Here is a 23447-nt window from a genome sequence, read left to right as displayed (position 1 = left end):
TCTTAAAAAATGGCGTCCAGAAATGTAAAAAATATTCTCTATGCAATTAAGTACGCGCGTTTCAACCGATTTCACAAATATTTAGTACACTGGTTTGCTTTAACCTTAAGACGGGCTGAATGGTCTTTCGGGTTCGATTTTTCGCGATCTTTTAAAATGGCGGCCAGAAATGTAAGGAAATATTCTCTATGCAACAAAGTCCGCGCGTTTCAACCGATTTCACAAATATTTGGTACAATGGTTTCCTTTAACCTATAGACGGGCTGAAAGATCTTTTGTGTTCGATTTTTTGCCATATTTTTAAATGGCGGCCAGAAACTTAAAAACCCTTCTTTATGGAATAATGTCCGCGTGAAAAGTAATAAAAAATATCCCGACGGGCTGACGGACTGTGCCGAGTGCCTTCGCTCCTAGGGTGCTACAAAAATATTAGTCATCAGTAAAATCTACACATTCTTTATATCATTTTAGATGGAAGTTCTTATTACACGCGAGCGACGCCGCGGGTAACGGCTAGTTTCATATAAAAATTTGATCCAGTTAATGTCAGATTTGATTCTAAAACTTAGGATTCCGCTTTTGAAAAGCAATTTTCTTTATTTTAATAATCAGGGAAAAAGGATTTATTTTTATACCGGCATATTTATATTTCATAATAATTGTTAGCGAACGGGAGGTCAATGCCTTAATGTTAAGGGGTTTGAAAGATATCGTTTTTCTACTACCCTACACATAAATCAGATTACCCGTTTTGTAAATAATAATTATAATAATATTTAAGGATTTTATTTCTTACCATTTCGACGCGAGTCGGGAACTCTTACGAAGTATTGCCAGGATATTCTATTCTCAGAAAAACTTATCTTTCTCAAGTGTTTTCAGTAAAGTATTGATATTCTTAGCTCATGATAAGACTCGCGTCTCTGTTTTAATAACAAAGACATTGTTATCAAAAGGCAAATAAAATTCTAGGCTTCTTTCCACTTTACTGACATCTCTCGGTCAGCTTTCTATATTTGATTTGTTTACATTAAAATGTGTATTTTGGATAAAATTGACCTTTCAGTTTAGGCAATTCGAAATAAATTTGAACAATTGGCGAGAATTTGTAACGTGGCTTGGGGTATTTTGTTATAGACATCTCTTTGGGGGAAATTGTCAGGGGGATTCTGGCCCATGATTTTTGCTCTATCCCTTACCCAAACAAACGATTAAGTGTTAATTTACTAATTAAAACAACTGAGATATTTTATATATAGAATTTTATTGATCGTGGATTTATTGACCGATAAATTATCTTCATTCTGATAAGCATACCTATAAAAGAGAATCCCTTTAATAACGAAACTCAAAAGTAACATAACAATAATAAGTATGACGATAAATTAAATACATTAATGAAGGTTTTTCTTCGAATAAAACATGAATTTTTAATAACAACTTGTTATTAGCTGATCAAAACTTATGTAGAATTGATCCTTGCTGAGATATTAACACCAAGGCCTAAAATAATTTTATAGCTGCTCCAAAATTAATCAGACTGTAGAATTGATCCTTGCTGAGATATTAACACCAAGGCCTAAAATAATTTTATAGCTGCTCCAAAATTAATCAGACTGTAGAATTGATCCTTGCTGAGATATTAACACCAAGGCCTAAAATAATTTTATAGCTGCTCCAAAATTAATCAGACTGTAGAATTGATCCTTGCTGAGATATTAACACCAAGGCCTAAAATAATTTTATAGCTGCTCCAAAATTAATCAGACTGTAGAATTGATCCTTGCTGAGATATTAACACCAAGGCCTAAAATAATTTTATAGCTGCTCCAAAATTAATCAGACTGTAGAATTGATCCTTGCTGAGATATTAACACCAAGGCCTAAAATAATTTTATAGCTGCTCCAAAATTAATCAGACTGTTTTCACGTAAACCCCATATGGGAACCAAGCCTTTTAAGAAATTAGGCATCAGTGCAACTTAAAATGTCATACTTATTGTCATTACGTTACTTTTGATACTTTGATTTTTTTCTCTAAAAAAGGATTGCACCTACCATGAATGGTCCGCAATTTTCTATAAATTTCTCGTCTTTCTGCGTAAGAAATTTTAAGTCATCGTTAATATTAGGTAGAATAACTGTACCGGTGAAGAGTCCAAAATAATTTACCCGACACTTTGCTGTTATTGTGGTAGGCGAGTACTCGTTTGTATCGAGTAATTTGATCGAATATCTCTATAATAACCTAACCAAACGAAACTAAACCTTACCCTATATAACTTAACCTAACGAAACTAAATCCTACCGTATCTAACCTAACCTAGTCAAACTAAATCTTACCTTAACAAACGGAATTAAACCTTACCTTATCTAACCTAACCAAAGTCCAAAGAAACTAAACCTTACCTTATCTAACCTTACCGAAGTCCAAAGAAACGAAACCTTACCTTATCTAACCAAACGAAACAAAATCTAACCCTAACTTAACCTAACCAAACGAAATTTAATCTAACCATAACCTAACTTAACCCAACCAAACGAAACTGAATCTAACCATAACCTAACTTAACCCAACCAAACGAAACTAAATCTAACCCTAACTAACTTAATCTAACGAAACTAAATCTAACCCTAACTAACTTAATCTAACGAAACTAAACCTTACCTTACATCTAACCTATCGAAACTAAACCTTACCTTACATCTAACCTATCGAAACTAAACCTTATCTTACATCTAACCTATCGAAACTAAATCTTACCTTACATCTAACCTATCGAAACTAAACCTTACCTTACATCTAGCCTATCGAAACTAAACCTTACCTTACATCTAACCTATCGAAACTAAATCTTACCTTACATCTAACCTATCGAAACTAAACCTTACCTTACATCTAACCTATCGAAACTAAACCTAACCTTACATCTAACCTATCGAAACTAAATCTTACCTTACATCTAACCTATCGAAACTAAATCTTACCTTACATCTAACCTATCGAAACTAAACCTTATCTAACCGTATCCTAGGAGGATATAGGGGTGAAGGAGTCTTCGACTGCCCGTTCTTAGAGCTCAGGTTTCGGCCTCTCCCATGGGAGATTCGTTCACGCGCACCTAGTGACCTTGGTTACGCGCATCACGTGACGACGCAAATCCCAATTCAAAAAAGAGCGGGTTTTTCATGGTAGCTCAGGCCTTAGAAGCAACACCGCCTATATGTAGGCGGCGTTGTAAAAAGTAAGAGATTTGGGGAAAGAATGACATATTTTAATGTTATCGGGTGTTAACTCTACTCTCCCACTGGCTTCAATCCATCTTAAACACTTTTTTACTAAGTTTTTGTTTTAGAGATAGAGTAAAAAAGCGTACCCTCTACAACAGTTTTATCAAAGAACAAATAATTTACAATTAATAAAAAATGACATAATGATAAATGTTCCGTTAAAGCACTAAAAAATGCAGCCTTTACCAAAAATGAAATCAGAAGAAAAGACAACGCCCGATGACGATGTGCGCGGAACTAGTTGCGCGGCTATGAATCTCCCAGAACGAGAGAGAACGGGGGAAACCACGGCCGATAATCTGTAAGCGCGTTTCAATGGGAAATCGGGCAGTCGAAGACTCCTTCACCCCTATATCCTCCTAGCCGTATCTAACCTAACGACGGGGAAATGAGGGACACCCCATGATTCGGCTAACATTTGCACTTACTTCCATTTCCTCCATGAATTTCTTTTCATTGCACTCAGAATTCTGAAATGGAATTCAAAACAACAATAATTTAAACGATCTCTATTCGTGCCAAAGAGGCATTGTATGGTTGAAGTCTTGTTAAATTCAACTGAGAGCGCCCGCTTTTATAAGCGAGGATAATGAATGAGACACTGAGCTAAGAGATAGAAGGGTATGACGTTTGCAAGCGTAGAACTGACATTAGTCTCTACTAGTTGAAACTCTCGCGCATTCAGGCAGAACCGAGTTATTGGAACTCCACCATGGACGATGAATTTTGCAGGATCGACTTATCGGTATGAAAGGGTTGTTTTTTACCCTGCGTACCGATCAGGCGATATCATAATTGTGGGCGTGTATAAAATGCTAAAGGTTGAAGAGAGAGTGAAAAGGTGGTATCAACGACCTTGGAAGATGACCTTTTATCCCTAAAACTCCGTGACTACCCTCCATCGAGCTGATTGTTGCTGGAGGGAGATAGTTTTGTACTGAAGTACCAAAATAATTCTAACGCATTTCCCGAAGAACTGGAAACTTTAACTTCATACTGAGCTGAGTGAGAACCAGAATTCCCTAGCTTTAAACAGTACAAAGGTTTCTCCACGTGGAGTATAGGTTAAAATGGTCATCTTCAAGGTCATCGTTATCATGTGAAAGTTTTGGACCTTTTATTCATCGTTCATGGCTGGTGCATTGACCAATGAAGCTCTCGACAAAAGGACGTATCTCATCGAAATTATCAAACAGACTTTCACTAAACTCCACATTGTCACACTTCCGTTTATTTTTATTTGCCTGAAGTTGCGCATCCCGTATCAATCTGAACTTCAGATAGGGCAACTCGGACTTTATTTGAATGTCAGAAAACGTTCGTACCTTTTTGGCCATATCGGGATCTCCACCGCAAACCTTTTTGATGAATTCTTCATCGCTGAGATCTTTTCCGCCTACCTCTGCCTTGCATTCTTTGGGAATATCTTGGGCCTAGTCAACATTATTTATTAAACTTCATTTAAATGCAAATACCTCTCTCCTTTAAACTAGAGGTGTGCGGTTAACCGTTCCAAACGAATAATTCGATCGGGTATTCGATAAGGCCATTTTCACTATTCGATACGGATATCGAATACCGAACTGACTATTCGACTACCATAAATTTAGGGCCTTGCCGCCTGGGCACTGCAGCTCTCTCTACAAAAAAATATCCTCCCCATTTTAGGCCCTATTTATCTCCCATCAAAAACTACCATGAAGTGACTAGGAAAGTTTTAGAAAATATTCGGCGACCAATGAGGAGAGAGGTAGTTTGAAATTTAGGAGCTTCTAAAAGTTTTTCTCGTTGCTTGGTATTAGCAGGGATAGATAGACTTTTTTAAGACGGAATAAACAATGTTTGGCCTTTACTTCAGTCCGACTCATAGACGAGTACATAGCCCCTTCCTTCAACACGTAACCAAAAAATTAAATTTTCTTATTGGCTCACAAAAACTACGTATTGGTGACGTTGCTGACGGGGAGGGACAAAAATACGTAATTCCTGTTTACCTCTGTCGCCATGACTACGACCCCTCTTGCGTTGTGCCATAGCCCACTCGATCATGCGCGTCACGACGCAAGCTGCTCGCGCTATAGCTATAGAGCGCGGATCGAGTGGGCTATGGTTGTACAGATAAGCGTATTCACAGGGGTTCAAAATGGAGCCGTCTAAATGCGAGGGTCTGGTAATTATTCGGGAATTGTTTTTAATAGCAATTAAGAAGGTAGTTAGTGAATTTGGTGCCGGTGTTTTGGATTTGGAGTACATCTGTAAAGGTGAAAAGTGTTCGCTAATTCTTCCTTAAGCCAATCATTTCTACTATCCTCATGATTTTGTAAACTAATTTGATGAAGTTAACCAAGGCTTAGTGAATGGTCAGGAGTTTTGTGAGCTTAGTGTTTGGTTAAAACCTGTTCGTGCTGTAATATCTATGAAGACTTTTACTCAATTCTAACTCACTTTTAATTTTCTTGGGTCTTCCCCGTTTTTTTTTGTCAGTTGCAAGCCCTATGTCTTGTGTAACTTCCATTTTTAAACAATGTTATTTCAAAAATTACAATCCGAGCCCATTCCAACTTGGCAGACGAAGGGGCAGACGACGTTTATTTGACCCGGATATACATACAACGCCATAACAAAAATAAGACCCGCCTCTTCTTTCATACCCCTCCGTCACGGGTAAGGGGGTCGTGGACTAGGACGCGCACCCGAATAACCCTGTTACCCATTCCGTCTTAAAAAAGTCTATCTCTCCCTGGTATTAGGTATTCGCGAATATTAATGCTAACTATTCGCGAATAGTTAAGCCTAATATTCGCGAATATTAGGGTTAACTATTCGCGAATATTAGGGTTAACTATTCGCAAATATTAGGGTTAACAATTTGGTATTCGAAATTGAATAAACTATTCTATTCGGTTTTGGTATTCGGTAGCCGGTTCGATATCCAAAAAGTGGTATTCGCACACCCCTACTTAAAACCCTCTTTGGTGGATTTTAAACTTACTCGTTGAGGCGCCTTTTTAGCGCATCCTAATAATTTGTCCATTCCACCCTTGGTTTTAGCCATTTCTATAAAGAAATTTACCATAAAATATCAAAAATTATTTGTCCTAGTTATGACAAATCATGGTCCTATAGACCCAACCAACAATATATTTTTTTTAAATTTTTGAATCGGTTCAGGTCGCTCTCGAGTTTTGAGATGAGAAAGGGCTCGATTTTGCCATGCGCAGAACCTGTTTTACCCCAAGAGTCAGAATCTGTCGAGACTATAGTCCAATCAGAAAAAAAAAATAAATTTATTTTCGTCTCTCAACGACAGATGGTTCTACGGGCAACCTTGTTAGTCACGTGATCCTATCCCTTAGATAGAGACGAGATCCAGCCAACTTGTTTATTTGTTGGTTGGGTCTTCTCATGTGAATTTTTTTCCTATTTCACAGGTCTGTACTTTGAACAATTTTTATATATTTTGCTTTACACTATATACTACCAAAATCTTTGGTGAAACATGATTTTATAGATAAACAATACACTACACTCTTACCAGGAATACATGGATTTATTTTACATGGAATCATTAAGAGGCTATAGACCCTGCAATATCTGATTGAAAGTATGGGGAAGGATTTAAAACTTTTTTAAACCGCCCGCTCCTCCTTTCTTCGCATTTCATTGGCTGTTCACCCATATAGGACTAAAGTCGACCCTAAGTCAACTCGATTAGAACTCGCAAAGAGTACTCGTTTACATTCTGGTTTGGAGCTCATAAATCGCGTTAGTTGCGCAACAGGTCGCTAGCTAAGTCAATATCACGCAATACGAGGTTTCAAATACATTATGCATGACGTCAATGGTGACAGTTTCTACAACTCCTCCCCCCTTAATCCAAGCAGAAAGCCAATGCAGAAAATTACATGTTGAATATTTCAATGAGAAGAGATCTATGTATTCCCGCTCTTAGCAACAGTGAGATTACTTGTAAGCCAACAAGATGGCCCCGGCCAAATTACTGTTTTTGCAGCATTATTAAGTTCATTTAAAGTGACCCCGGCTTATTTTTACTTTGCAGTTTTTATTTTTTAATCGTGAACTGCAGGAGATATTTCAGTCGATAAAATTTCAAATACTTGCAACTTAAATTATAACAAAATGGAGCAGATCACACCAATACAAGCGTGCAATGGTTATAAGAACAATAGTTTTCCAGCTCTAACTAGACCAAAACTTAAAACGCCTTAGTCTAATCTGAATTATTTTTTGTTAAAGCACGTTTTTCACTAATATATCAGCTTGTCCCGTGAACATTATTAAAATTTGACTCAAAATTTCGAAACTGATCTGAAAATCTGTCTAATCAGATTTCAAATCTTACGACAAAAACACTGCTAAATATTTTTCCATTCGTGGTACCAGAATGCTAGCAGCTAATAGGAAGCGGTATAACATTGAAGGGTGACTTACCGCACATATGGTCTTGCATTTCATTGGCAGAAACAACCGCGACCAAAATCACCGATAAACAGATAGCGCTGAACATTTTTGAAGAGCTCCGCGAGAGTTATTGCTCTGAATTTCAATCAACTCAAAGCTTAAATATAAAACAAAATACGAAGGCCGTTCATATAACAGAGTTATTTTTTATATTTTCAATTAACTCCAAACACGCTATTCAATTTGTTCAGGAGGTTCGATGAGCAAACTGAAAACAATTTTCGTCCCTATTATGTTAAACATTCATAAAGGAAAGGGTAAGGCTTACCTGTATTTATTGAACGATCAAAGCGGTAATATTTTTAACGCTAGTGTAGATAACAGAGGGCAGTTTTTCCTAAACGATGTGTTGCGCAAATTACTGCGCAGTCAGATTTTAAAACTATGTTGCCCGAATTTTAAAATTTCGAGTCAATACATTGTAATTTAGGTTTATGGACAAAATTGTCACAATGTGATAGCGAAAAATGGCTTTGCCACGAGCTAGTTTTAAGTCCATTATTGGTGTGTGCTTGTTTAATACTGGCAAAAAAAATAATCATATGTTCGACACCATACTTTTATCGACTAAAGTTTAGACATAGTTGTTTCAAGTTGAGATCTCTGAAATAACAACGCTGGCAAATTCAGTATGACCGTAAGTTTATAAGATTTGTTTCATAAGTATGACAATACCTTTACTTCGTGATGCTTGAGACTTACAGCTCGAGCTAGTTCGAGCCAGAATTGAAGTCCTACACTCGGTTTTTAATTTTGCACGGACTTCCAAATAGTCCTATTTAGTCTGCATTACTAAGCCTTTGACGGCGTCTCACCAGGCGTCGCTTTACCATAAATCTATCACCCACCTAAGTCATTGACAAGCTCTCAGTAGCCAGTGACATCTTATGAACTTATGGTATGACCTAGAATTCAAGAACCCTAATCTTCTTTTGAACGTGCATTCCGTGAATTTTGTTTGGAACAAGCTTCCAGTTTTCTTCATTCCCCTTTTTTTATGGTTCCGTCTTTACCTTTAATATCTTAACAATATAATTTTAATTGAGATAATTATTTGCCTGAAATGACCTGAAATTTGAATAGGGCTATGAATAAGATGACGTCATAAATCTATTGTTTCGCCGTTTTCGTTCATTGAAGGTGCCTGAATAAACAAACCAAGTTACTCCTTAAATTTCTCCATTCAATGTGGTTACGCGGGGTAAGCTTTCAAATAGAGAGAAAATAATCGGCTGAACATTTAAATGTAATTTTGCATTTAAAGGAAAGGTGAAATGGAAAATAAATTGATTTGTTTATCGATTCTTCTAATAATTATGAGAAGAATCTGCTTGGTAAAACATCCAGGAAATACCTCCGTATGAATTTAAAATTAAATTTTTTTTGAAATGCATGGATAATTTTAAATAAGGACCTCCGACTAATCACGTATAGCCCAGCTTTTTTATTAACAAACTTCTTGAGGCACGCTCCGTGTCGAATTAAATTTATCGCGAGATTTGATAAAATTTGCGCGCGATGTGTCTGGCAGGTGGTCGCCCGTTTCCGCACAGTTTTATTTTTCACACCTTAAAAACCTATAGCCCGTTTCCGCACAATTTTTCATAACCCATTTCCGCACAGTTTGCAAAAAAAAAATATTTTCTTGTTGATTACATTTTAAACATCTTAAACTTATGCTGCTGGCCCATTGGACCGAAAATAGCCAATATATGTGAGGTATTTATGATTATAAAATCGATACTATTTAATGATAGATTTATTTTTAATGCGCATTTACAAACGGAATTAAAATATGCTCCTTTCACTTCAATTTTCTAACAAACACACACTTGGTTTAATTGCTTAGTCTATCAATACACTTTCCTATATCGATAGTGATATTGCAATAGTCAAATCAAACGTTTAATAGCATGACTATATTGATGCATGAAAGAACCGAACCAAACCAAACTTAATCCAAACCGAAACTAACCCCAATCGAACCGAACCAAACCTAACCCTAAACTATATCGATAGTGATATTGCAATGGTCAAATCACAAGTTTAATAGCATGCCTCTATTGATAGCAAAACCGAACCTAACCAAAACCCAACCGAACCTTAACCTAATCAACAAGAAAATAAAAATGTTTATTTGCAAACTGTGCGGAAATGGGTTATGGTAATGAATGTTGAACTAAAATTTCAATGTAAAAACTGTGCGGAAATGAGCCATAAAAAGTGTGCGGAATTGGGCTATGATTCTCGAAAAATGTGCGGAAATGGGCATCCTCGGTCTGGCAATCGTGACACGAGACAGGGAGCGTGCCACGATAATTTTTTAAGTAAAAGGCAGGTCGTTACGCGATTGGTCGAAGGTGCTAATTTTAAATTATCTATTAAATCTCAAACTAATTGTAATTATAAAATCATTCGGTGTTATTTCAATATGCAGATTCTTCTCATTATTATTAGAAGAATCGATAAACAAATCACTTGATTTTCCCTTTCACCCTCCCTTTCAAAGATAACTGCACCAGATAGTTAGGCTCATTTGGTTCCTTTGGTTAAATTTGCTTCCGATTCCTTCACACTTAATTTCTCTAGATAGTTGTTAAAATCAATTGCCTAATTCTCTGCGTAACAAAAACGCTTTAGAAGTATTGAGGCTATTATGCTATTAAAATAATAACGATCGTTTTTAATGCACCGTCCCTTTAAAACACATTTGCTTCATTTAAGGCATTGTGGTCACATAAGCTATGTGCGTATATCATAAGTTTATATGATAAGATCCCTAAGTTTGTCACGGGTATAACTGAGAGCTTGTCATGAAGTGATGTAGGTCATATATTCTCGTAAAGCGACACCTGGTGACTCAGGCGCTGTCAAAGGGGGCTTAGTAACACAGACTAAATAGGAGGATGAAAGTCCTGGAAAATAACCACCGAGTGTAGGACTTCAATTCTGGCTTGTCGTTCTCGAACTAGCTCGACATTATTGTCTATAGCATTTCGAAGTTTAGGTAGTGTCATACTTATGGAACATATCTTATAAACTTATGTTATATTAATAATAGGATTCTTAAACCGCAGATGAAACCATTAAACTAATTATCTTCTTTCATCAAAATTCGAAAGATACGATTACGCAGTTGCGTGTTGGCTTAGTTTACCGAGCTCTATGGTCAAACCGACTGAAATTGTATTTATGAAAATATTCAGTAATTATGCTAGTAAGTTTGTTGAAGCAGACGATATGACCTTTTATAAAAGTACATATACACAGCTTACTTTTTCAACCTTACATTTTCTTTCAGGTTTTAAGTAAAAATTTAAGATTTTTTTTGAATACTCTTAAGGTAACGTTTGTAATCTGGCAAGCATTTTATGATGCAACAGCAATTTTTCTTAAAACATTAGACGACATGAAAGGACACAACTTCAATAGATACCATCATAAGTTTATAAGATATGTACCATAAGCATGACACTTCCCATACTTCGTAATGCTAGAGACTTAATTACAGCTCGAGCTAGGCCTAGTTCGAGAACGACGGAAGTGAGAATTGAAGTCCTACACTCGGTGCTTAATTTCGCAGGACTTCCATCTTCCTATTTAGTCTGCACTAAGCCTTTGACAGCACTCTCTCACAAGGCGTCGCTTTACCCTGAATCTATGACCTACCTACCTCACTTCATGACAAGTTCCAGTTTGCAACCAATGACAAACTTATGGAAAATATCTTATGAACTTATGATAGTATTGAATTTAACACGCACATTTTCTTTCAAAATTTATTTCATCATTCATTAATTTTACAAAAGACGAAAGTTCTCGTATTTTACTTCAAGAGACATTCCTGTAAAACAATATTTTATTATCATTAATTTTATGAAGTTCAAATTTTACGTTCTATAGCAAGGGCGAATTTCTATCATAATTAACAACCCTTTTTTCTCGCCTTTTCTAGCATTAAAAACAGAAAGTTAATACTTACCACCGATTTTGTAATTTCAGCCATCTTGGCTTCGTCTTTCTGAAATATTTAATGACATTCAATTTCAGTCAAAATTGAGAGGCTAACCACTTGATTAAGAGACTATTACACTACACAGAAGCAATAAACACCAAATATCTGATTGAAAATAAGGGGAAGGGCCAAAAATTTGATACCCGTCCGATCCCCCTTCCTCACGTTTCATTGGCTATTCAAACATATAGGACAAACGTCGACCCTATAGGTTTACTCGTTTAGAACACGCAAAGAGTACTTGTTTAGATTGGGGGTTTAGCTCTCAGAGATACGTGACGGCACAAGTCGCTAGAGCTTAGTTAATATGACGCGACACGCAGTTTCAAATACATTATGTATGACGTCAAGAGTGACGGTTTCCTTAACTCCTCCCCTTTAATTCAAGCACATAGGACTTGAAAATGACCTCTTTAACGATTCCAAGTGGAAGAAATCTATGTATTCCTGCTCAAACTAGTGTTTAAACCGAACCTTGAACCCAAGGGCGGTTCTGATCAGTTGAAATAAACCAAAAAGGGGAGGACACAGTCAAGACGGGGAAACTATTGGATCTTATTCCCGTGAATTTATTCTATAATGGCCCAGAGGTAGAAATGTTGTGGTGTTTTTGAAATTTTTTGGACTAGTTTCATTCATGCATGACGGAGTGAATTAGGATTAAAACATTTCGATGTTTTGGCATCATTGTTGGGCCCTTTGATGCTTAAGGAAAACCCCTTGCCAAATTTTACCCTTCTACCTCAAAGTTGGAGGGAAAACAGCTAGACATAAAGATTCCTGTTGTAAACAGTATTTTCAATAGAATTTTGATTGGTTCCATAGACAGCTATAATCAGTTAATCACTATGCCTACGCCTGAACGAGAGTTAATGTCATCACACAAAACCCATGGTTTTACTTACCATGACATCCATAATTTTCTTTTTGTTACATTCTTTCACCTAAATCAAAAGAAAGCTTTCAATTATAATTATTAAAATAAGCTACAGCTAAGACCATTAAACACAGGTAGACTGGAATGGAGATACGGGGGCGAGTGGTTCTTTCAGGGCAGCGCCTCTCTAGGGCCACGCCGCGACCAATATTGAGAAAATTTATCGACTCAAACCATAGCCCTATAACATAAGGCTTATGAGTCGAAAGGTTACGGACTCTAACGCTAGGTCACCGACAGGCGATGCCATTAGTAGAACGAGGATTTTTAGCTTATACTTTTTCCAGTCAATCCGTGTTTAATGGTTGTATCAAGAAGTGATATTAGGGAGAAGGTATAAATTCGCCACATTTCAAGCTTTATCTCCAGTCCGGATTTAATCCCCGCCGCCTCTAAATTACAACCAGCATCTCATCGGTTCTTGAAAACTCACGTCAGCGCGACGCGAATGATGACGAAATTTAAAAGTATTTTCCGACTGAGGAGAGGCGAAATAGCTCGGCCTCCTTTTACTTCCCCCCCCCCTTGTATTTTGAAAGGGGGACTGGGACTATGGCGCCCGGCGAATACTTAGGCCTCTTATACCTTCTCCCTAATAAACTAGATATCACTTCTTGGTTGTATCTAGTAAATTAAAAGTCGTTATGCTCTCATTTTGCTTATATACCTTTTCGGCGTATGCTTTATCCTTGCAAGATTTCACTAGCATATCTTCATCAGACGTTTTTTCTTCGCCGATTTCCTTTTTGCAACCCGTATGAATGGTTTTCATCTATACCATGAAAAAAAGGTTGGTATCAACTTGGTCTGTCCCAGCATTTCAAAGTGTGTCGTGATAATTAACAAGTTGGGAAACCAAAAAACGTGGGGCCCGTTGTTTAAGTTACAAAGTATAAATAAAACGTTATCCAGACTAACATTTGCGCAAAGTTCAAATATGCTACAACACTTTTTAGGAAATGGAACATCATTTGCGGTAAATTTTGGACAGCACTTGCGTAAAAAACTGAATGAGTTTCTTATTGCCAAAAACGTTATTCAAACGATTGAACAATAATTCGCGTTCGAATAACATTAAAGTCTATGTATTTGACTCTTTATACGTAATGTTTGGACATAATAATTGCGCACGGTCTATGGACTCAACATCCAACTTTTTTCTTGTGACAAAAATATGTTCAATGTAATTGAACAAGTTACGTGGAATTTAATCAATATATTTGTCCAATGACGTTATAAGGTGTTTTTCAAAATATTGGGCATTCAACATCACGATGAATTTTTGATTTGCTTCACAATTAGTGAAGTCTTTGGCATAATCTATAAGATGATGAATTTTATAGATCTCCCCCATTTAATTTGCGCGAAACATTGAGCGTATAAAGGCCGCATTAATCTACTATTTGCCCTGGTCGAATATAAATGATAGGATATTGCAAAAAAGGGATACTTACGAACTCAGGAGCGGCATCGTAGCACTTCTTCAAACCATCCATGCCTTCCTTAGTCTCGGACTTTTCTACAAAAAAAAATTTTAATAAATAATCCAGAACATTTTAATAAACTCAAAAAATAATCGGGAGCATTAAAAAAAATAATAATAATAAAATAACAAGTTGGGAAACCAAAATAAACCTCTCAGAGTCGAGACGCAATTAAGAGGTTTTTCTTAAATTATTAAATAAATATAATTGATATTAATTATTTTAATCGCCAGTATTTTAGCTTAATTCTAGTTAAATCGTTTTAAGAAACTTTGTTCCTAAAATCATTTTAAACGTAGCTATTGTTAACGTTTGAATTCAAGCGTATGCCTCTTTAGAATTTTTGGAAGTTTAGGGCGAGATTGAAGGCAAAGTTTTACCCCCGTGTCTTTCCCTCTTAGTTACATCGGAATGGTCTATTGCGTGAACCTCTGGTGGAAGCCCTGTCATTGGGAGGCTAGACGTTTCTCGTATCCCTAGCCAATCGCCGCGTACTTCTTAACCCTAACGATGATAATGGAGTAGAAGTCAATGTTGCTTTCTGTGAACTGCGAATGCGGTTCAGAAATTGCGAACATGTTGGACCCGATTTGCCAACTGCAAACGCGGTGACAGACACAGACAAGTCCAGTGTATTACCTCTCCGTGACATCATCGTTACTCGGAGAGGTAAAAACTGTTGTGCAATAGGCGCACTTTAGGGTGATATGTAATGGAAACAAAACTTACTGCAAATGGCTTTAGTCAGTGCTTCTTCATCAAAGGAATAGACGGTGGCTACCAACAAACATAGTGCTAAAACGCAGATTTTCATCATATTGTATTTCCAGGTAGTTCAATTCAGACGCGATAACAACTAGATACAAGAACTACAAGTGACAAGTAGACACTTTGACAGTACTCGTACAGCGCTTAATATAGGGGCAGAATCAGCTCAATTGTTGAATTAGCTGCATTTTAAACTTCAACTAAACTAAATATTGCTAATATCGTAACCACAGGTAACGACAACCATTAGCGTTTAATAAATCGAATTTAAAAGGAAAGTGAAACATTTTAGAAAAAAATTTAACTTTCGACTAGTTAGTGTTTCTACACTAATATACGATTTTAACCAGTAATTTAGGAATGACCATAATTTAATATGGTAATTCGAAAAAAATATTACAGGTATTTGTTGTTTATAATGTGTAATCAACAGCCACTCCTAAATGAACTGTGTTTGTGAGAAAAATATGATTTCCACCAATCAACCATTTGTTTGTCAAAACGTTCTTTGAAGCGACACCATGTGAGACAGATTCTCGGATCTTATTGGTCAGTGTTTCCCAAAAGATTTATAGACCTAAAAATAAAATAAACAAGCTGGCCATATATATACGCCCGTTAAGGGGCAGACTGAAATTGGAGCAAGCGCCATCTAGTGAACAGAAATACAAACTCAAAGGTGACATTTTTTCATTGGTCGAAAAAATTCTGCCTTTGAAAATGGAGCAAGCGCCATCTAGTGAACAGAAATACAATCTCAAAGGTGACATTTTTTCATTGGCCGAAAACATTCTGACACTAAAATTCTGCCTCTGCGCATTTCCAAGCGAACCAATAAGATCACCCCTCATTCGTGAAAGCCCGGTTAGAAACTCGTATGGCCGTTGTAAATTTTGAATGAATTTATTTTTAGGTGTAATGGTTCGAAATTTTATTTGAAAATCTCACGACATTGAAGTAATTTGTCGGAACACGATAATTGTGAAGCACCGTGTTAAAGGGTCTCTAAAGTGTCTGAAGACCGTTGAATTCTATTCATTGAAAAAAGTCGTTATTGACGTCACAACCGCCCGGAGATAAGCAAAACGAAAGTCTTTCCTTCTTTCCAGGAAAGTATTGCTGAGGCATTTTCCTATTATTGTGTTATTCAGACTTATCCGGCGGGTGGTACAATTGGCCAATCACAGCGCCCTTGCTATTGCTACGGTCGACGGTTCTACCAAACGCAGCGGGGGTCTCGAACTCTCGGGAGTGTGTGCTGGGGAAAAGGCCGGAACGGGGCGTCTCACAACCAATCACAAGAGAGATTAAGCTGATGTGAGGAACCGCTTTACAACCAAGAAATAATTCCTCTTTGGCGCATTTTAAATCAGCTGCTGACGTCAATGATTGTGAAAAGGGGGAGGGTGTCTTTTTGCAAAAAGTTTTAACGGTCCACCGACAACTTTACAGCCCCTTTAACAAGTAATTTTCCCAATCGTGTAATTTAATATTATGATTCACCGGGTGAGTTACCGGTAACATGGACGAACCAATACTGAAGGACGGTTGGCAGAGGGAGAAAGCTGAAAAATACTTGTTAATTCGCCTTCTAGCGGCAGATAGTAGCAAACAGGACAGTGGGGGGACATATGGGGGAATCAACGTTCTAAAGAGGGAAGCATCTAACGTCTCATTTTGTCTAGATGACGCTAGCTTTTACCGGGATTTGACTCGGTATTTTTCATAACCCCCTTTCATTTTGGGGCTGAAAAGGGGGAAGTAAGCTTAACATTGGTTGTTTAGTCGCTTAGTATGGGGCTCTATGGGCTGCCATCGGTCCTTCAGTATTGCTTAGTCCATGCCGGTAATCTCGTCAGTGAAACCAAGAAAGGTTTCAGGGGAAAATTTTCAGTTCATTTTCCCTTGAATTTAAAACAGAGCTAACATTGATTTTCGTTGTAGTTTAATGATTGGAGCGATAACTCCAAATGGTTCCGAGGACAAAACCTTAATGGACTTGTTTTCCAACATTTAAATCGAATGCCAGCTACGCCAATACACGGTTGGGAAATTGGGTTAATTTTACCCAAATAATCGTCATGACTAAACATAAAAACTCATTAAGCGAAACCTTTGAGAAAACCGAAAACCCAATATAAAAATTAAAGGAAAACTTCAAGCGGGCACGGCTCAAATATTCCGCATATAATGCGCTAATGTCGTAAGCATGGAAAAATTCATCGATACCGCCGAGCTGCGTAAGGATTCTGATGTGAATTTCTCCTAAAGTTTTCCTTTAAATTATAAAAGTCGTATTTTTTCGAAAGCGAGTGCCAGCTATACAAATAGAGACGAGAAATTAAGTTTGTAGTATAAGTTAACCAAATAGTCTAACCGTCGAATTAGAGGAAGAATTCCGAACTACATGTTAAAATTTTTTCAAATGTAGCTACTGAATCATAAATATTAAAATTTCGATCCATGGTTCATACAATTATATTTCTAAATTAAAATGAGATCTGCTACTTCATGGAGGATTTTAAAAACTTTAATTGAAAGTGTTATCACGGAAGCTTTCGGACCGAGGTCCCTCTTCAGCCGTCGTTACATTTAAACTGGCAAATCCTTTGTTTAACAAGTAGTCCACTTAGCCATGCGAAAGCGTATCGTTACCGTTTTAAGTTCGTAAATCATTACCTAAGTCCGGAAGCATTGTTTTAGAAACGTTATCAGATGGCGTTCTGTTCGTATTTGGATACGTGACGTTACGTTAACGATACGGTTTCGCAAGGCTTAGTGGACTACTTGCTTAACTCTCTAAAAATCCAACTTTGACTTCATTATTTATATGGTAAAAAATTATGGTATAGGAAATAAATAATTTGAACATCAATGTATTTATTACGTCTTTATAGCGTTTTACACGAGGCAATAATAATTCTTGCTCATTTATTTGCTGGTGATGTGACTATCGTAGCATTGCTATAGTGAAAATACAAGCAAAAATTGGTTCAAATGTGAAGGGTAAATTGGAATATAATTATTGGATCGAGCTAGGTACAAATGACTCAAATTTCTCAGTAACACGCGTACACTTTAACAAAAACAAATAGAAATAGCAAAAAGTGAGGCACTGGGGTGTCGCATTTTTTGTAGCTTCTTTCGTCGAACAAATCATCGCCTTATTTAAAATTACGATACATTGTTTATCTCTCTGAGGAAACTCTGTTTTTTAAGGCATTCGAGGCGTTGAAATATGTTGGGTCCAAATGTTGTAGTTAAAACATGATAACCGTAAAGCAAGTAGTTCACTTAGCCTTGCGAAACCGTATCGTTACCGTTTTAAATTCGTAAATCATCCGAAAGAGGGCGCCCATTACCTAAGTCCGAAAGAATCGTTTAAGAAACGTTATCAGATGGCGTTCTGTTCGTATTTGGATACGTGACGTTACGTTAACGATACGGTTTCACTATAGTGGACTACTTGCTTAAATCGGTTTGCCTTCCGTGCTCACCCTACGATTTCTTAACGTACCGCTATGGGACAGTAGGACGCTATGACCTTTGAATCGTGTACTTTGTCCATTCCTCCTCATTCTCTCCTATTTCTATTTGTTTGTTACCGTGAAGTGAATCGGGAAAAGGGCAAACATCGATGTTTTCACGCCTTTCCCATGATTTTTAGGCCAGTTAAATAATAGTACGTCATTGATCGCTCAGCCAAAAACTACTCACTATAAGAGGAACCAGTTTCTCCAGAGCTTCGTCATCTTTCTAAAAAAACCAGAAAACCATAAAATAAAAGATATCGACCATCACATTATTAAAATTGAAAAATTCGTCTGAAATTTGAATTCGCAAACTTCGGAGCAGATAACGAAATGAGATGAATATTTTGTGGGACAATACACCATTTCCAGAATAACTTAATTGTGATTCGGTAAGGTGTGAAAGCGGTGCCACGTAGCGGTATTATAGATGATTGAGTGGGAACCACAAGTTCGTAATATATGTTACATAAGTTTGTCAGTGGTTACTGAGAGCTACGCCTGGTGAGGCGCTGTCAAGGCTTAGTAATGCAGACTAAATAGGACTAGATGCAAGTCCTGCAAAATTAACCATCGAGTGTAGGACTTCAATTCTCGATTCCATCTTTCTCGAACTACCTCGAGCTGTAAGTCTCTAGCATTAAGAAGTATTGGTAGTGACATACTTATGGAACATATCAGTTATAAACTTATGATACAACATACCATCGTAGCTTCTTCATATTTAGCCTGATTGCAGTCGTCAACCTACAAATGCGAAATTAAATTAGTTAAAATACTGTTGCGGCTTATGATACGCCCGCTTCATTTAACGATCGACCAGTTTTTGTAAAGACTTAACACGCATGATATGGCTTGGCAAATCAACTGTTAAATATAATGGAAGTTAAAAAAAGCAGACTATACTAGGCCTAATGCTACTTGAAACAAGAGTGAATCAACTATCAGTGACAAACTGAGCGTAATTAAATTTTGAATTTCTTCTTGTTAAGGACGGAAAAAGTCACACCATAACTCCCTCTTGTTAGCGCTAAGCACTACAATAAACACCTGTTGTTTAAAAAGTTTTACCTACAATGGCATGTCCAAACTAATTAAGCCTGGGTTATTTCCTTTGCCAAAGATAACCTCAGCAAGTTCTGATGGAAAACAGAAACCGGGGACACCGCGGACATAAACACCTTCAACAAGAAAGCTAGAGAAGTTACAAACTCTACGCAGAAGGGTTTGATCCGTGGTTATAACTCTTAGTTGATTTACTCCGGTTTTTTTAGAGAAATGAAAAGATCAACCTCTTGTGTGAACTAACCTTTGTCTTCCATTCTTTGGTTTCTTTGCAATATTTGCCCATGAACTCGTGGTACGTGGACGAATCCATTCCAGCCACTTTTTTGCATTGTTCGGCTATTTTGATGGCCTATCAATTCATATATTAATCCGATGTAATTAATTTTAAATGAAATTTATCATTTTTAGCATTGTTTTTACAAGTCATTGGCAAGTCATGCGCAATTAATATTCTATATCATAATAACTTAAAATTGAAAATAATTCAGTGTAACATAAGTTCATAAGATATGTGTTCCAGAAGTTTGTCACTGGTTGCAAACTGGAGCTAGTCATGAAGTGACGTAGGTCATAGATTCGAGGCGCTGCTGTCAAAGGCTTAGTAATGCAGATTAAATAAGAAGATTGAAAACCTACAACTAGCTCTCAGTTGTTTCCAGCATTTCGAAGTATAGGTAGTGTCATACTTATGGAACATATTATATAAACTTATGGTGAAATCATTTGTGAAACAGCAGTTTAGAAATTCAAATGAATCTTATGAGTTAAATTTATATAATTTTAATCACTAGATTTCCAAAGCCACTCGCGCCTAATATTCCCGTTTTGCAAGCTTGGAAGGAGCACGATTTTCTTTAGAAAACCGATGCAAATAACTATGAATAAAATCAGAAGTCCATTAAATTAGCCTAGGAAGTAACCAAAAGGGGGTCTAAGACTCCCATCTCTTGTGTGGTACAAGCGCGACACATTCGCCACCTCGCGATAACCTTTCTCATGCCCAATTGGGAGACAAACCAGCTATTTAAAGGCTGAAGAAGTTTAGGAAAGGGGGGAAAACGAACCCCGTCCATGGATTGTAATTGTTCACTTCCTATAGGCAAATTTAATGGATTTCTGGTAAAATTAAATATACTGACAAATTCCGGTGCGTGTTTTTCGTAACAGTCAATAACTTTCTGAGTTCCTCCTTCTTGACTCACCAACTCTGCCAGAAAAAAAAAACATTTTAAATACTTGTATTAAATTAGACTTGCCCTTAAGACATATCAAAAGTAATATAAGAAACACTTCTGGACATATTAAGAAAGATTTCTTGAACCAGCGACCATCTTTAAAATTGACGGTCATTCAGAAATGTAACAAGACGACCCAAGGGCTGGGCTCGTATAGTAGCCACATCGTACCGAACTTAACAGGTGTACAGAAAACTTGAGTGAATAGCCCCTCGATATGTTCCATAAGTTTGTCACTGGTTACTAAGACCTTGTCATGAAATGTCGTAGGTCATAGATTCTCGTAAAGCAACGCCAAAGGCTAAATAGGATGATGGACTTAAAAATTAACCGAGTGTAGTCGCAATTCTCGCTTGTCGTTCTCCCTCTCAGTAAGTCACAAGCATTACGAAGTATATAGGAAGTGTCATACTTATGGAACATATCTTATATACTTATGATGCATTTATAGAGTTGACAGTGGAGGGGGGATGTCCTGACGGGCAATGCAGAGTCTATTTGCTACTTGTATAAATAAAATATCTTACTGCAAAAGTCTTCTTGAAGCTGGTCGGCCTCTAAAGATGCCACAAAGATAAGCAAAACCAAGGCAAAACGAATCATCTTGAACGAAAATATTAGCTGCTAACTCTACGCTATTACTGCATCTAATGACTCTCAAAATAATTTATAAGAAGGGTTGGTAATTAAGGTAATTATTCTTTCATGCTAATCGAAGCCCACAAAATTAAAAAATACAGTAATTCTTTCAGCTAGACAAACACGCATTCTTCTATCTATGTAAATGTTTTGAGCCGTCCTTGGCGTTTTAACTATTTGTGGTCAGAACTAAACGTAGTACCAAAAGTATATTGATATAAAAACAAAAGGACACTTCGTTGAAACTTGCTCGGGCCATGTAATACAAGAAGCCCCCTTTATCCCAGAATAATGTCGACCCCCTCTGCGTATGATTACCTTCCCGACCGTGGCACTGGGAACAACACGTGAATAGGCTCACAAAGTAGCAGATGCTAGCTCTAGTACCAAAAATTTCTACTACTACTTTCTATAAAGCTATGACGTCAAGAAGATCTTCCCTGATTGGTTAAATCGTGTAGGTGGTTGAGCGGAGGGTAGTTTGTTTCTCAGTTTACATGTCGTCTACAGCCAAAGGCTGGGAGTTCTTAATGAAGTGTACTTTTTGTTTTTATATCTATATTCTTTTGGTAGTACTTGCGCTGATGCTATGTGACTTTGCTTGTGTTCCGTTAGGCGTACCACGTGTTACGAAAAGAGCGTCTACCACAGGGCCGAATTAAGCAATTTCGTACCCGGGGGCCGAGAAAATGTGCTCCCCCTTAAGTCGAAAAAGAAAGGAACAGCAAATGTTGCTAAGGGGGAATAGTTTAACTCAATGCGCCCCCGACAAGCCTTGCGCCCGGGGGCCAGTATCCCTAGCCCCCCCCCCCTTTAATCTGGCCCTGACTATAATCTCTAGAAGAACCAGAGTTATGAGCCTCAAAAGTTTAGTGTAATGCTATTCCTATGGAGTGTATGTTTATGAACATTACTCGGCCCCTATTTACTCGATCCCCAAGTTTTTAGTATAGGACTATAATATAATCAAAGGAAATCCCCGGATCTCTAGTAGAACCAGAGTTATGAGCCTCCAAATTTGGAAGTAATGCTATTGCTATGGAGGGTATGTTTATGAACATTTTTCTCAATTACTCGGCCCCTATTTACTCGATCTCCAAGTTTTTAGTATGGTTGGATGGGGAACTCAATGCGCCCCCAACGAGCCTTGCGCCCGGGGCTCAGTGCCACCCCCCCCCTTTAATCCGGCCCTGGTTTGGCCTGGGTTTTGATTATCAGCCAGTCGGGTCTTTTACTTAATATTATCCTTAAATGGTTCACTGAGCCTATAATACCCCATAATTTCGTGCTATAATAACTTCGCTCTTGAAGAAGATACATTTAATTGAATGTTTAATCACGTGTACAAACAAATTGTAAATTAATAAGAATTCCATGCCACATTGTAATTAAGAAAATGTATGAAAAATATATGGTAATTGAGATAAAGAGATTCCAAGGCTAAGTTTTAGAAATAACAGATAATTTTCTATATTTTTCGTATTTATTTGTATTTTTTCAAAGATATTTATTTTAATTTTCATTTGACCCTGATATATAGACCTTGAAGATTAATTGCAATTATTTTGAATTTTGTGATATGATGCCGGAAACCTATAATTACTATTAAATTCTTAATTTGATTAAATCAAAATGACTATATGACATTTAAATAGAGTAAAACTTGACCTAGAAATTCCATATATTATTTTTAGTTATTAATTTTTATTTTATTGAAGGTTTTTACGAAGTTTTAAAAATAAAATAAACTCTAGCGCGAGTAGATTGCGTCGTTGAGCGCGCGATCGAGCGGGCTATGGCTAAGCTGAGCGGGCTAGTTATATCCAATCCAACCCTCAACTATGGGAGCATCTAAGTTAATTTTAATTTTGTATTTGGAAGACAAAATTCGTTTGTGAAACCAACGTAGTGGTTTATATACTTCCTTAGTTATAACTACTTAATTTAAATCCATACTACGCCTATTCAACCTATTTTACTACTCCATGATTTTCTTAT

The 23447-nt window shown here is 37.0% G+C and overlaps 1 long non-coding RNA gene across 1 annotated transcript; it reads right to left on the bottom strand.

The window, feature by feature from the left end:
- Positions 1-1279: 1279 nt before the first annotated feature.
- Positions 1280-7815, bottom strand: LOC149647318 (uncharacterized). Its single transcript, XR_016371808.1, has 6 exons — positions 7744-7815; positions 6284-6348; positions 4617-4724; positions 3720-3761; positions 2059-2097; positions 1280-1317 (listed from the first exon to the last, which is right to left on the bottom strand). It is a non-coding gene; the product is annotated as an uncharacterized LOC149647318 (long non-coding RNA).
- Between the last annotated feature and the right edge of the window lie 15632 nt (positions 7816-23447).

Source organism: Phalangium opilio, unplaced genomic scaffold (assembly GCF_054372755.1).
Source record: "Phalangium opilio isolate 3A_F unplaced genomic scaffold, DU_Popi_V2 ptg000089l_1, whole genome shotgun sequence".
Taxonomy (NCBI): domain Eukaryota; kingdom Metazoa; phylum Arthropoda; class Arachnida; order Opiliones; family Phalangiidae; genus Phalangium; species Phalangium opilio.
This window is presented reverse-complemented; position numbering and strand designations above follow the sequence as displayed.